We start from the raw sequence: 16,642 nt of genomic DNA on the forward strand, positions 1-16,642 counted from the left end.
AGAGAGAGAGAGAGAGAGAGAGAGAGAGAGAGAGAGAGAGAGAGAGAGAGAGATGGATAGGTAAATGGACTGTAAGAAGAGAGAGAGAGAGAGAGAGAGAGAGAGAGAGAGAGAGAGAGAGAGAGAGAGAGAGAGAGAGAGTAAGCGTATTATAAACACGATTCAGCCGGACATCAACAACTCACTATGCAACAAACTATCTTAATATCCCACTCTGCCAAACTGATCTAAGCTGAGCCTCTGAACCGAAGTTTTCTCATAAGGGGATCAAAGACACAGTTCAAACACTGTGAGAAACTCTTTCAATGACATGGCAGTGTAAGGAAGGAATGGAAAGGGGCCGAAGAACCAGACCACATTAATCTCAGGAGGATTGTCAGCAACCCACTTACAGGGACTGTATCATTCTGCCGGGGTAACAAAAAAAGAAGTTAGTTTCCATTGATTCTGGACACACCAGCGTAATGACCTGACCATAACCACAGGAAGGAAAAAAAGAACAGTTTTCCCCTCCCGTTTGTGTCATCTTACATAACAAACTCTTGCCAGTTCCCTTTCCTCTTCGAGTCAGAGTTGATGATTCAAAATGCTTTTACATCTTGTCCAAGAGGCTGTCTATCACGTGACGTAACTTTAAGGCGATAGCAGGAAAGGAGATAATGAATACCTCCGCTTCTCCAATTCGACGCGCTTGAAGTGAGGTTGGTAACAAATATCGCAAATACCATCAGAGTGTCTTAGATCCCTTGAGGATCTGCGTACGTCACCATCAGAGAATAATCTAAAGGGTGTTACCGGACTCCGCCTGCATGAGGTTACACCGCGAGTGAAAAGACAGCTTTGGTGAGGCTGTATCATTAGGAGTACAGTCTCTTTAAATAACTTCTCTTTCTAAAGACGTTCATATTTTCCAGTTACCATAATTCGTGCAGCCTTGAGCTGTAAGAGCCTTGAGAATGGTCCTGCGTAACACCATGACTCTTTCATAGAAAATGGCCTAGGGTCAATATATGACTTATTCTTTTTCATAATCTGTTAATTTCAAGTTACTATCATGCAACCTTTTGACCCTATTGCTGTAGCTCCTGCAGCATCGAGGTTGCGCTCTCATAAGCAGGGTAATGATGGATACCTAAGGAGTTAAAAAGGTTCTTAACGTGAATGTGCTCCTTTCCTTCCGATAACGAACATACTGCTTAACATGCATGCGAAGTCTGGCAACACCAATAGTTTCGTAATTCCATTCCATTAAACGGGTCTCATCTTTAGCCTCGCTAATTCCTCTTTCACATTCTATTTACAAGCGGTATCACTGGCGTCCTACCTCACTACGCTAGATGTGACGTGCTTTTTCCTTCCGCTTCAAAATTTTGTCACTGATTTTCTTGTACTGACCTACATTATCTCCAGACCTGCCACTAGTGTTACTTTCCTACACGTGTAAATGTAAACTGTCTCACTAGGACAGAAGGATCTGCTTCGTTTAGTATGTGAAGCGCCTTTTGTAGGTCACTCGTGAATTGTCACATGTTATCTTATCACACTGTAAGTCATAAGTGTCCCACGAATCTCCAGTTTGTTTACCTTGTTGATTATTACTCATTTTCTACTTTTCTTTGGCATACAAAGCCTTTGCTAAATGTACATGTAACTTTTCACACTATGGATGTTTTACTCAGTTTTCCTTATATTCCTCACTCCCGTTGGCACTGACTTTTCCACACGCTTCACAACCGCGATATACACTTATTCACTACTCTCAAGCGGTGAAAATATACTTTGCGTACACAAAAGAGCAAAAGGAATGAGGGCAATGAACTCCGGGCGCCACCATCATAAATCATGTCAATTGCTCTCGCGATTCAAATCTGTTCAAAAGGGAGGATAACTTGGCAATTGTGTAGCAAAAAAGCTCTAACATCAAAGGGGCCAGCTTTGTATCTGGAAAAAGAGCTGACGAATATACAGAGGAATATGAATACAAAGGGACACGGATGTCAACGGACCAATGAGTCCTTTCGACTTTCGAAGTTGTGCATCACAGGCGGAGGATATCAGAAACTCTAAGATTGATGTGGAATTAGTAGAAAAACACACACGATTCAAAAAGAAATACATATAAACTGTCCATGTAACTGGGGTAGCGAAAACAATGTTAGTCCGGGACTTGAAGCAAAATATATATATATATATATATATATATATATATATATATATATATATATATATATATTTTGATTTGTCGCTGTCTCCCGCGTTTGCGAGGTAGCGCAAGGAAACAGACGTAAGAAATGGCCAAACCCACCCCCATACACATGTATATACATACACGTCCACACACGCAAATATACATACCTATACATCTCAATGTACACATATATATACACACACAGACACATACATAAATACCCATGCACACAATTCACACTGTCTGCCTTTATTCATTCCAATCGCCATCTCGCCACACATGGAATACCATCCCCCTCCCCCCCTCAAGTGTGCGAAGTAGCGCTAGAAAAAGACAACAAAGGCCCCATTCGTTCACGCTCAGTCTCTAGCTGTCATGCAATAATGCCCGAAACCACAGCTCCCTTTCCACATCCAGGCCCCACACAACTTTCCATGGTTTACCCCAGACGCTTCACATGCCCTGATTCAATCCACTGACAGCACGTCAACCCCGGTATACCACATCGATCCAATTCACTCTATTCCTTGCCCGCCTTTCACCCTCCTGCATGTTCAGGCCCCTATCACACAAAATCTTTTTCACTCCATCTTTCCACCTCCAACTTTGTCTCCCACTTCTCCTTGTTCCCTCCACCTCCGACACATATATCCTCTTCGTCAATCTTTCCTCACTCATTCTCTCCATGTGCCCAAACCATTTCAAAATACCCTCTTCTGCTCTCTCAACCACGCTCTTTTTATTTCCACACATCTCTCTTACCCTTGCATTACTTACTCGATCAAACCACCTCACACCACACATTGTCCTCAAACATCTAATTTCCAGCACATCCATCCTCCTGCGCACAACTCTATCCATAGCCCACACCTCGCAACCATACAACATTGTTGGAAACACTATTCCTTCAGACATACCCATTTTTGCTTTCCGAGATATTGTTCTCGACTTCCAAACATTCTTCAAGGCTTCCAGGATTTTCGCCCCCTCCCCCACCCTATGATTCAATTCCGCTTCCATGGTTCCATCCGCTGCCAGATCCACTCCCAGAGATCTAAAACACTTTACTTCCTCCAGTTTTTCTCCATTCAAACTTACCTCCCAATTGACTTGACCATCAACCCTACTGTACCTAATAACCTTGCTCTTATTCACATTTACTCTTAACTTTCATCTTTCACACTCTTTACCAAACTCAGGCACCAGCTTCGGCAGTTTCACACTTGAACCAGCCACCAGCGCTGTATCATCAGCGAACAACAACTGACTCACTTCCCAAGCTCTCTCATCCACAACAGACTTCATACTTGCCCCTCTTTCCAAAACTCTTGCATTCACCTCCCCAAAAACCCATCCATAAACAAATTAAACAACCATGGAGACATCACACACCATAACCGCAAACCTACATTCACTGAGAACCAATCACTTTCCTCTCTTCCTACACGTACACATGCCTTACATCCTCGATAAAAACTTTTCACTGCTTCTACCAACTTGCCTCCCACACCATATATTCTTAATGCCTTCCACAGAGCATCTCTATCAACTCTATCATATGCCTTCTCCAGATCCATAAATGCTACATACAAATCCATTTGCTTTTCTAAGTATTTCTCACATATATTCTTCAAAGCAAACACCTGGTCCACACATCCTCTACCACTTCTGAAACCACACTGCTCTTCCCAAATCTGATGCTCTGTACATGCCTTCACCCTCTCAATCAATACCACCCATATAATTTACCAGGAATACTCAACAAACCTATACCTCTGTAATCTGAGCACTCACTCTTATCCCCTTTGCCTTTGTACAATGGCATTATGCACACATTCCGCCAATCCTCAGGCACCTCACCATGAGTCATACATTCATTAAATAACCTTACCAACCAGTCAACAATACAGTCACCCCCTTTTTTTAATAAATTCCACTGCAATACCATCCAAACCTGCTGCCTTGCCGGCTTTCATCTTCCGCAAAGCTTTTACTACCTCTTGTCTGTTTACCAAATTACTTTCCCTAACCCTCTCACTTTGCACACTACCTCGACCAAAACACCCTATATCTGCCACTCTATCATCAAACACATTCAACAAACCTTCAAAATACTCACTCCATCTCCTTCTCACATCACCACTACTTGTTATCACCTCCCCATTAGCGCCCTTCACTGAAGTTCCCATTTGCTCCCTTGTCTTAAGCACTTCATTTACCTCCTTCCAGAATATCTTTTTATTCTCCCTAAAATTTAATGATACTCTCTAACCCCAACTCTCATTTGCCCTCTTTTTCACCTCTTGCACCTTTCTCTTGACCTCCTGTCTCTTTCTTTTATACATCTCCCACTCAATTTCATTTTTTCTATGCAAAAATCGTCCAAATGCCTCTCTCTTCTCGTTCACTAATAATCTTACTTCTTCATCCCACCACTCACTACCCTTTCTAATCAACCCACCTCCCACGCTTCTCATGCCACAATCATCTTTTGCGCAATCCATCACTGATTTTGGCTATGATATATATATATATATATATATATATATATATATATATATATATATATATATATATATATATATATATATATATTTTTTTTTTTCTTTTTATATTATACTTTGTCGCTGTCTCCCGCGTTTGCGAGGTAGAGCAAGGAAACGGACGAAAGAAAATGGCCCCACCCCCCCCCCCCCATACACATGTATATACATACGTCCACACACGCAAATATACATACCTTCACAGCTTTCCATGGTTTACCCCAGACGCTTCACAAGCCCTGCTTCAATCCACTGACAGCACGTCAACCCCGGTATACCACATCGCTCCAATTCACTCTATTCCTTGCCCTCCTTTCACCCTCCTGCATGTTCAGGCCCCGATCACACAAAATCTTTTTCACTCCATCTTTCCACCTCCAATTTGGTCTTCCTCTTCTCCTTGTTCCCTCCACCTCCGACACATATATCCTCTTGTTCAATCTTTCCTCACTCATCCTTTCCATGTGCCCAAACCACTTCAAAACACCCTCTTCTGCTCTCTCAACCACGCTCTTTTTATTTCCACACATCTCTCTTACCCTTACGTTACTGACTCGATCAAACCACATCACACCACACACTGTCCTCAAACATCTCATTTCCAGCACATCCATCCTCCTGCGCACAACTCTATCCACAGCCCACGCCTCGCAACCATACAACATTGTTGGAACCACCATTCCTTCAAACATACCCATTTTTGCTTTCCGAGATAATGTTCTCGACTTCCACACATTCTTCAAGGCCCCCAGGATTATCGCCCCCTCCCCCACCCTATGATCCACTTCCGCTTCCATGGTTCCATCCGCTGCCAGATCCACTCCCAGATATCTAAAACACTTCACTTCCTCCAGCTTTTCTCCATTCAAACTCACCTCCCAATTGACTTGACCCTCAACCCTACTGTACCTAATAACCTTGCTCTTATTCACATTTACTCTTAACTTTCTTCTTCACACACTTTACCAAACTCAGTCACCAGCTTCTGCAGTTTCTCACATGAATCAGCCACCAGCGCTGTATCATCAGCGAACAACAACTGACTCACTTCCCGAGCTCTCTCATCCACAACAGACTTCATACTTGCCCCTCTTTCCAAAACTCTTGCATTACCTCCCTAACAACCCCATCCATAAACAAATTAAACAACCATGGAGACATCACACACCCTAGCCGCAAACCTACATTCACTGAGAACCAATCACTTTCCTCTCTTCCTACACGTACACATGCCTTACATCCTCGATAAAAACTTTTCACTGCTTCTAACAACTTTCCTCCCACACCATATATTCTTAATACCTTCCACAGAGCATCTCTATCAACTCTATCATATGCCTTCTCCAGATCCATAAATGCTACATACAAATCCATTTGCTTTTCTAAGTATTTCTCACATACATTCTTCAAAGCAAACACCTGATTCACACATCCTCTACCACTTCTGAAACCACACTGCTCTTCCCAAATCTGATGCTCTGTACATGCCTTCACCCTCTCAATCAATACCCTCCCATATAATTTACCAGGAATACTCAACAAACTTATACCTCTGTAATTTGAGCACTCACTCTTATCCCCTTTGCCTTTGTACAATGGCACTATGCACGCATTCCGCCAATCCTCAGGCACCTCACCATGAGTCATACATACATTAAATAACCTTACCAACCAGTCAACAATACAGTCACCCCCTTTTTTAATAAATTCCACTGCAATACCATCCAAACCCGCTGCCTTGCCGTCTTTCATCTTCCGCAAAGCTTTCACTACCTCTTCTCTGTTTACCAAATAATTTTCCCTAACCCTCTCACTTTGCACACCACCTCGACCAAAACACCCTATATCTGCCACTCTCTCATCAAACACATTCAACAAACCTTCAAAATACTCACTCCATCTCCTTCTCACATCACCACTACTTGTTATATATATATATATTTATATATATGTATATATATATGTATATATATATATATATATATATATATATATATATGTACATATATATATGTATATATATATATATATATATATATATATATATATATATATATATATATATATATATATATATATATATATATTCTTTTTTTTTTTTTTTGCTTTGTCGCTGTCTCCCGCGTTTGCGAGGTAGCGCAAGGAAACAGACGAAAGAAATGGCCCAACCCACCCCCATACACATGTATATACATACGTCCACACACGCAAATATACATACCTACACAGGTTTCCATGGTTTACCCCAGACGCTTCACATGCCTCGATTCAATCCACTGACAGCACGTCAACCCCGGTATACCACATCGCTCCAATTCACTCTATTCCTTGCCCTCCTTACACCCTCCTGCATGTTCAGGCCCCGATCACACAAAATCTTTTTCACTCCATCTTTCCACCTCCAATTTGGTCTCCCTCTTCTCCTCGTTCCTTCCACCTCCGACATATATATCCTCTTGGTCAATCTTTCCTCACTCATTCTCTCCATGTGCCCAAACCATTTCAAAACACCCTCTTCTGCTCTCTCAACTACGCTCTTTTTATTTCCACTTATCTCTCTTACCCTTACGTTACTTACTCGATCAAACCACCTCACACCACACAATGTCCTCAAACATCTCATTTCCAGCACATCCATCCTCCTGCGCACAACTCTATCCATAGCCCACGCCTCGCAACCATACAACATTGTTGGAACCACTATTCCTTCAAACATACCCATTTTTGATATATATATATCAAGTCTATTATTAGACGTTTCTATGCTGTCGTCTTCTACCATTTTAACCGGTAAATGATTTCACACGTTAATAGTCTAGTCGAAAAAAAGAGTACCTTGACCCAGTGGAGCTAAGACTTTGGCCCAAGATTTTCCTCCATTACTGCAGGAGAAATTGATTAGATCAAGCCTTAAGTACCTTTTTAGATACACACTTGAAGCCGTTAACAGTTTCTAAGAATTACATTAGATCGCCTCTTAATCTCTTCACCTTCCCTTTTCTCAGCTAAGAGACTGAACTCTATGTAGGTTTCAGGTGATATGTTTTTCAGTGCGGCAATAATCTTGGTAGCTCGACACGCTACTCTCTCCATTCTGTCTTCGCGATTTTTGTTTCAATCACGGTGACTTCACTGAAGACAATATCCAAAACAGAAACACAAAATTGAATTAACTGTAAGAAAGATTGCCACAGAAATATATTCAAAATTCAAAGCTAAGAAAACAAGAATCTTATTCAGCTTTTCGTTGCTTCTATGGATTTCTAACTCGCGTTTAAGTCACCAGATATAAGGAGACTGTGTTTGTAGTAAATATGAAATAGACAAGCAGATATGAAGCGCTTTCCTCGCGACGTATATACGTATATATATATATATATATATATATATATATATATATATATATATATATATATATATTGATGGGTGATTTCAATGCAAAGGTGAGTAATGTGGCACTTGAGGGAATAATTGGTATACATGGGGTGTTCAGTGTTGTAAATGGAAATGGTGAAGAGCTTGTAGATTTATGTGCTGAAAAAGGACTGGTGATTGGGAATACCTGGTTTAAAAAGCGAGATATACATAAGTATACGTATGTAAGTAGGAGAGATGGCCAGAGAGTGTTATTGGATTACGTGTTAATTGACAGGCGCGGGAAAGAGAGACTTTTGGATGTTAATGTACTGAGAGGTGCAACTGGAAGGATGTCTGATCATTATCTTGTGGAGGCTAAGGTGAAGATTTGTATGGGTTTTCAGAAAAGAAGAGTGAATGTTGGGGTGAAGAGGGTGGTGAGAGTAAGTGAGCTTGGGAAGGAGACTTGTGTGAGGAAGTAACAGGAGAGACTGAGTACAGAATGGAAAAAGGTGAGAACAATGGAAGTAAGGGGAGTGGGGGAGGAATGGGATGTATTTAGGGAATCAGTGATGGATTGCGCAAAAGATGCTTGTGGCATGAGAAGAGTGGGAGGTGGTTTGATTAGAAAGGGTGGTGAGTGGTGGGATGAAGAAGTAAGATTATTAGTGAAAGAGAAGAGAGAGGCATTTGGACGATTTTTGCAGGGAAAAAATGCAATTGAGTGGGAGATGTATAAAAGAAAGAGACAGGAGGTCAAGAGAAAGGTGCAAGAGGTGAAAAAGAGGGCAAATGAGAGTTGGGGTGAGAGAGTATCATTAAATTTTAGGGAGAATAAAAAGATGTTCTGGAAGGAGGTAAATAAAGTGCGTAAGACAAGGGAGCAAATGGGAACTTCAGTGAAGGGCGCAAATGGGGAGGTGATAACAAGTAGTGGTGATGTGATAAGGAGATGGAGTGAGTATTTTGAAGGTTTGTTGATTGTGTTTGATGATAGAGTAGCAGATATAGGGTGTTTTGGTCGAGGTGGTGTGCAAAGTGAGAGGGTTAGGGAAAATGATTTGGTAAACAGAGAAGAGGTAGTAAAAGCTTTGTGAAAGATGAAAGCCGGCAAGGCAGCAGGTTTGGATGGTATTGCAGTGGAATTTATTAAAAAAGGTGGTGACTGTATTCTGGTTGGTAAGGTTATTTAATGTATGTATGACTCATGGTGAGGTGCCTGAGGATTGGCTGAATGCGTGCATAGTGCCATTGTACAAAGGCAAAGGGGATAAGAGTGAGTGCTCAAATTACAGAGGTATAAGTTTGTTGATTATTCCTGGTAAATTATATGGGAGGGTATTGATTGAGAGGGTGAAGGCATGAACAGAGCCTCGGATTGGGGAATAGCAGTATGGTTTCAGAAGTGGTAGAGGATGTGTGGATCAGGTGTTTGCTTTGAAGAATGTATGTTAGAAATACCTAGAAAAGCAAATGGATTTGTATGTAGCATTTATGGATCTTGAGAAGGCATATGATAGAGTTGATAGAGATGCTCTGTGGAAGGTATTAAGAATATACGGTGTGGGATGCAAGTTGTTAGAAGCAGTGAAAAGTTTTTATCGAGGATATAAGGCATGTGTACGTGTAGGAAGAGAGGAAAGTGATTGGTTCTCAGTGAATGTAGGTTTGCGGCAGGGGTGTGTGATATCTCCATGGTTGTTTAAATTGTTTATGGATTGGGTTGTTAGGGAGGTGAATGCAAGAGTTTTGGAAAGACGGGCAAGTATGCAGTCTGTTGTGGATGAGAGAGCTTGGGAAGTGAGTCAGTTGTTGTTCTCTGATGATACAGCGCTGGTGGCTGATTCATGTGAGAAACTGCAGAAGCTGGTGGCTGAGTTTGGTAAAGTGTGTGAAAGAAGAAAGTTAAGAGTAAATGTGAATAAGAGCAAGGTTATTAAGTACAGTAGGGTTGAGGGTCAAGTCAATTGGGAGGTAAGTTTGAATGGAGAAAAGCTGGAGGAAGTGAAGTGTTTTAGATATCTGCGAGTGGATCTGGCAGCGGATGGAACCATGGAAGCGGAAGTGGATCATAGATTAGTGGAGGGGGCGAAAATTCTGGGAGCCTTGAAGAGTGTTTGGAAGTCGTGAGCATTATCTCGGAAAGCAAAAATGGGTATGTTTGAAGGAATAGTGGTTCCAACAATGTTATATGGTTGCGAGGCGTGGGCTATGGATAGAGTTGTGCGCAGGAGGGGTGGATGTGCTGGAAATGAGATGTTCGAGGACAATATTTGGTGTGAGGTGGTTTGATCGAGTAAGTAATGTAAGGGTCAGAGAGATGTGTGAAAATAAAAACAGTGTGGTTGAGAGAGCAGGAGAGGGTGTTTTCAAATGGTTTGGTCACATGGAGAGAATGAGTGGGGAAAGATTGACCAAGAGGATATATGTGTCAGAGGTGGAGGGAACGAGGAGGAGTGGGAGACCAAATTGGAGGTGGAAAGATGAAGTGAAAAAGATTTTGAGTGATCGGGGGCTAAACATGCAGGAGGATGAAAGGCGTGCAAGAAACAGAGTGAATTGGAACGATGTGGTATACCGGGGTCTACGTGCTGTTAATGGATTGAACCAGGGCATGTGAAGCGTCTGGGTAAACCATGAAAAGTGTGTGGGGCCTGGATGTGGAAAGGGAGCTGCGGTTTCGGTGCATTATTACATGACAGCTAGAGACTGAACGTGAACGAATGGGGCCTTTGGTGATTTTCCTAGCGCTACCTCGCACACATGAGGGGGGAGGGGGTTGTTATTCCATGTGTGGCGAGGTGGCGATGGGAACAAATAAAGGCAGACAGTATGAATTATGTACATGTGTATATATGTATATGTCTGTGTGTGTATATATGTGCGTACATTGAGATGTATAGGTATGTATTTTGTGCGTGTGTGGAAGTGTATGTATATAAATTGTTATGTGGGGGGGGTAGGGCCATTCTTTCGTCTGTTTCCTTGCGCTACCTCGCTAACGCTGGAGACAGCGATAAAGCAAAATAAATAAAATAAATAAATAAATAATATATATATGTATAAATATATATATATATATATATATATATATATATATATATATATATATATATATATATATATATATATATATATATAGGAGGATGGTTGAGTTGGAAATGAGATGTTTAAGGACAATGTGTGGTGTGAGGTGGTTTGATCGAGTAAGTAACGTAAGGGTGAGAGAGATGTGTGGAAACAAAAAGAGTGTGGTTGAGAGAGCAGAAGAGGGTGTTTTGAAATGGTTGGGGCACATGGAGAGAATGAGTGAGGAATGATTGACCAAGAGGATATATGTGTCGGAGGTGGAGGGAAAAAGGAGAAGTGGGAGACCAAATTGGAGGTGGAAAGATGGGGTGAAAAAGATTTTGTGTGATCGGGGCCTGAACATGCAGGAGGGTGAAAGGAGTGCAAAGAATAGAGTAAATTGGATCGATGTGGTATACCGGGGTTAACGTGCTGTCAGTGGATTGAATCAGGGCATGTGAAGCGTCTGGGGTAAACCATGGAAAGCTGTGTAGGTATGTATATTTGCGTGTGTGGACGTATGTATATATATGTGTATGGGGGTGGGTGGGCCATTTCTTTCGTCTGTTTCCTTGCGCTACCTCGCAAACGCGGGAGACAGCGACAAAGTAAAAAAAAAAAAGAAAAGAAAAATATATATATATATATATATATATATATATATATATATATATATATATATATATATATATATATATATATTGGAAAGGATCACAATTTTGCGCGTGATCAAGACATTCCTATGAGTCCACGAGGAAAATGAAAGACGAAAAGTTCCCAAGTGCACTTTCGTGTAATAATCACATCATCAGGGGAGACACAAGAGAGGAATATAACAGTCAGTTGATATACATCGAAGAGACGAAGCTAGGACGCCATTTGGTAAACATGTGATTGTCCAAAACATACAACGAGCGTTCATAAACTTATCATTTTACAAATATTATCAACAATAAAGTTTTCTAATTTGTACAGACCATCACTAATATTAAGATTATAATTCTTTGTGTATTTAATAATAGAAGATTCAATGATGTTTCTCTTGGTGATAGAGTTAGAGTTAACAACTGAGATGGCGTTACTCCAGTCAAAACAATGATCATAGTTTTTAACATGATTAAACAAGGCATTTGATTCCTGTCCCGTTCTTATACTATATTTATGTTGCTTAAGTCTAACAGCAAGATCCTTGCCAGTCTGACCAACATATAATTTATCACAGTTTCCACAAGGAACTTTATAGATGCAACCAAGAGAATTTTCTGGTGAATTCCTGATTAAGATATTCTTTATAGTATTATTGTTGCTAAAGGCAACATTTACATTAAAGGATTTAAGGAACATGGGAAGCAAAGTGAAATTATTATTAAAAGGGAGAACTAAAAGATTCTTGGTGTTAATGAGAGGTTTGGGCTCAACTCAATAAAATGATTTCTTTGCTAACTTAAGGGATTTATCAATGAAAGATCTAGGGTACTTTAACTCAGATCCAATAGAATATATCTTCTCAAACTCATCATCAATAAACTCTGGACTGCAAATACGTAATGCCCTTAGGAACATAGATTGAAATGATGATAGTTTAAGTCTGTCATGTTGAGATGAGTAATAATGGATATATGAGCATACATTGGTGGGTTTTCTGTATATGCTAAACTTAAACTTGTTTCCTTGTCTATGTATCATGAAATCTAAAAATGGTAACATACCATTATTTTCATTGTCTACAGTAAATTTGATGGAAGGTACTAAATTGTTAAATAAGGGGAGAAATATTTGTAAATTTTCATCTGTTGGCCAAACACAAAGAACATCATCTACATACCAAAACCAAATTGCATTAGAAGGTAAGATATCCTTTAGTAATTTTGTTTCAAAAAATTCCATATAAAGATTACTAAGTACAGGTGAAAGAGGGTTACCCATTGCCATACCAAATTTTTAAGCATAATAATCTACATGAAATTGATATACACAGTCTTTTATACACAATTTTATCAGTTCAATAAAATTAGACTTTGAAACAGGTAATTGAATATCATCCAAGACATCAAATAAATATTCTAAAAGGTCATCAACTGGAACTTTAGTGAAAAGTGAGGAAACATCAAAGCTAACTAGTTTGAAATCAAAATTAATGTTGATATTGTTTAGCTTGTTGACTAAATCCACATTGTTCATTATATTAGAATTTGATACCTTACCTACCAAAGGGCTTAATAAGGAAACTAACCATTTTGATAATTTATATGTGATGGAGCCTACTGTACTCACTATAGGTCTTGCTGGAAAATTTTGTTTATGTGTTTTGATAAGTCCATACATATATGGCAATGAAGGGGACAAAGATGACAAATTTTTGATGAGAGATATGTTACCTTTCAACAACAACATCATTTCTTTATTGAAGTGAGAATTACCTGCTTCTAATGGATTTTTACTAAGTTTAGAATATGCTGTGTTATCATTTAGAAGATCATTCATTTTAGATAAATAGTTACTTTTGTCTAAAATCACAACAGTGTTAGCCTTATCTGCTTTAGTAATATGTACATCCTTGTCTTTTTTTAAGGTGTTAATAGCTCTTATGAATCTTTTAGGGCAATTAGCTTCCACTGGTTTTGACAAACTGGCATACACTAAACCCTTGCAAATATTAATATCATCATTACTTAAATTACTGTATTTTTCTGAATTACAAAAAGACTTTGTGACAACAACACAGCTGGGTTCTCTGTTAGAGCATACAAAACTTAAACCATAGCCTAATGCACACAAGGAATCTTTATCTAGTTGTTTATTAGACAGGTTTACCACAAAAGATGGGTTTGTGTTCTTGGTCCAATCGCTGTTTTCAATAAGATGGTCCAACGTACGATTTAGTGACACTTGTAGCCTAATGCGTTCTTTCCTTAATTCATCATAGCAATAGTATAACATCCGGTTCTTCCAGTGTGTCGGTATTGTCATTTGAAAGGCACGTTTCTTCTCTCTTGAAATACGAAAGGTCTCCTCCATTTCAAGTTTCTTTAATTCAATGTTATTCTTTAAAATAATATTTTGAAATTGGTCAAATGGTCGACCAGACAGCTGCAACAAACGTTGAGGTAGGACAGATTTTGGCATCACTTGTTCATCAAGGCATTTCTTAAGGAATTCAAATCGTAACCTCAGTTGGTGAGCCTATATTAACGATTTGGAGAAAGCAGTAACGAAAGGAGAAAGTCCCGGACCGCTTGTAGAGAAATAATAGAGGAGCCGTGTGGAATCCATGTTGGAAAGGATCACAATTTTGCGCGTGATCAAGATATTCCTATGAGTCCACGAGGAAAATGAAACACGAAAAGTTCCCAAGTGCACTTTCGTGTAATAATCACATCATCAGGGGAGACACAAGAGAGGAATATAACAGTCAGTTGATATACATCGAAGAGACGAAGCTAGGACGCCATTTGGTATACATATGATTGTCCAAAACATACAACGAGCGTTCATAAACTTATCATTTTACAAATCTTATCAACAATAAAGTTATCTAATTTGTATACACAATCACTAATATTAAGATTATAAATCTTTGTGTATTTAATAATAGAAGATTCAATGATGTTTCTCTTGGTGATATAGTTAGAGTTAACAACTGAGATGGCGTTACTCCAGTCAAAACAATGATCATAGTTTCTAACATGATTAAACAAGGCATATGATTCCTGTCCCGTTCTTATACTATATTTATGTTGCTTAAGTCTAACAAAAAGATCCTTACCAGTCTGACAAACATAAAATTTATCACAGTTTCCACAAGGAACTTTATAGATGCAACCAAGAGAATTTTCTGGTGAATTCCTGATTAAGATATTCTTTATAGTATTATTGTTGCTAAAGGCAACATTTACATCAAAGGATTTAAGCAACATGGGAAGCAAAGTGAAATTATTATTAAAAGGGAGAACTAAAGGATTCTTGGTGTTAATGGGAGGTTTGGGCTCAACTCTATAAAATGATTTCTTTGCTAACTTAAGGGATTTATCAATGAAAGATCTAGGGTAAGTTAACTCAGATTCAATAGAATATATCTTCTCAAACTCATCATCAATAAACTCTGTACTGCAAATACGTAATGCCCTTAGGAACATAGATTGAAATGATGATAATTTAAGTCTGTCATGTTGAGATGAGTAATAATGGATATATTCCAGTGTGTCGGTATTGTCATTTGAAAGGCACGTTTCTTCTCTCTTGAAATACGAGAAGCCTCCTCCATTTCAAGTTTATTTAATTCAATGTTTTTCTCTAAAATGATATTTTGAAATTGGTCAAATGGTCGACCAGACAGCTGCAACAAACGTTGAGGTAGGACAGATTTTGGCATCACTTGTTCATCAAGGCATTTCTTAAGGAATTCAAATCGTAACCTCAGTTGGTGAGCCTTGATTAACGATTTGGAGAAAGCAGTAACGAAAGGAGAAAGTCCAGGACAGCTTGTAGAGAAATAATAGAAGAGCCGTGTGGAATCCATGTTGGAAAGGATCACAATTTTGCGCGTGGTCAAGATATTCCTATGACTCCACGAGGAAAATGAAACACGAAAAGTTTCCAAGTGCACTTTCGAGTAATAATGGATATATGAGCATACATTGGTGGGTTTTCTGTATATGCTAAACTTACACTTGTTTCCTTGTCTATGGATCATGCAATCTAGAAATGGTAACATACCATCATTTTCCTTTTCTACAGTAAATTTGATGGAAGGTACTAAATTGTTAAGTAAGGGGAGAAATATTTGTAAATTTTCATCTGTTGGCCAAACACAAAGAACATCATCTACATACCTAAACCAAATTGCATTAGAAGGTAAGATATCCTTTAGTAATTTTGTTTCAAAAAATTCCATATAAAGATTACTAAGTACAGGTGAAAGAGGGTTACCCATTGCCATACCAAATTTTTGAGCATAATAATCTCCATTAAATTGAAATACACAGTCTTTTATACACAATTTCATGAGTTCAATAAAATTAGACTTTGAAATAGGTAATTGAATATCATCCAAGACATCAAATAAATATTCTAAGAACGGGACAGGAATCAAATGCCTTATTTAATCATGTTAAAAACTATGTTCATTGTTTTGACTGGAGTAACGCCATCTCAGTTGTTAACTCTAACTCTATCACCAAGAGAAATATCATTGAATCTTCTATTATTAAATACACAAAGAATTATAATCTTAATATTAGTGATGGTCTGTACAAATTACATAACTTTATTGTTGATAAGATTTGTAAAATGATAAGTTTATGAACGCTCGTTGTATGTTTTCGACAACCACATGTTTACCAAATGGTGTCCTAGCTTCGTCTCTTCGATGTATATCAACTGACTGTTATATTCCTCTCTTTTGTCTCCCCTGATGATGTGAGTATTACACGAAAGTGCACTTGGGAACTTCTCGTGTTTCATTTTCCTCGTGGACTCATAGGAA

At 39.0% G+C, this 16,642-nt stretch overlaps 1 protein-coding gene across 1 annotated transcript in view; it reads right to left on the bottom strand.

Moving 5' to 3' along the window:
- LOC139757328 (FMRFamide receptor-like) overlaps positions 1 to 16,642 on the bottom strand; it is a 485,916-nt gene that overhangs the window by 193,852 nt on the left and 275,422 nt on the right. The window lies entirely within an intron of this gene.

This window comes from Panulirus ornatus, chromosome 25, assembly GCF_036320965.1.
Source record: "Panulirus ornatus isolate Po-2019 chromosome 25, ASM3632096v1, whole genome shotgun sequence".
Taxonomy (NCBI): Eukaryota; Metazoa; Arthropoda; class Malacostraca; order Decapoda; family Palinuridae; genus Panulirus; species Panulirus ornatus.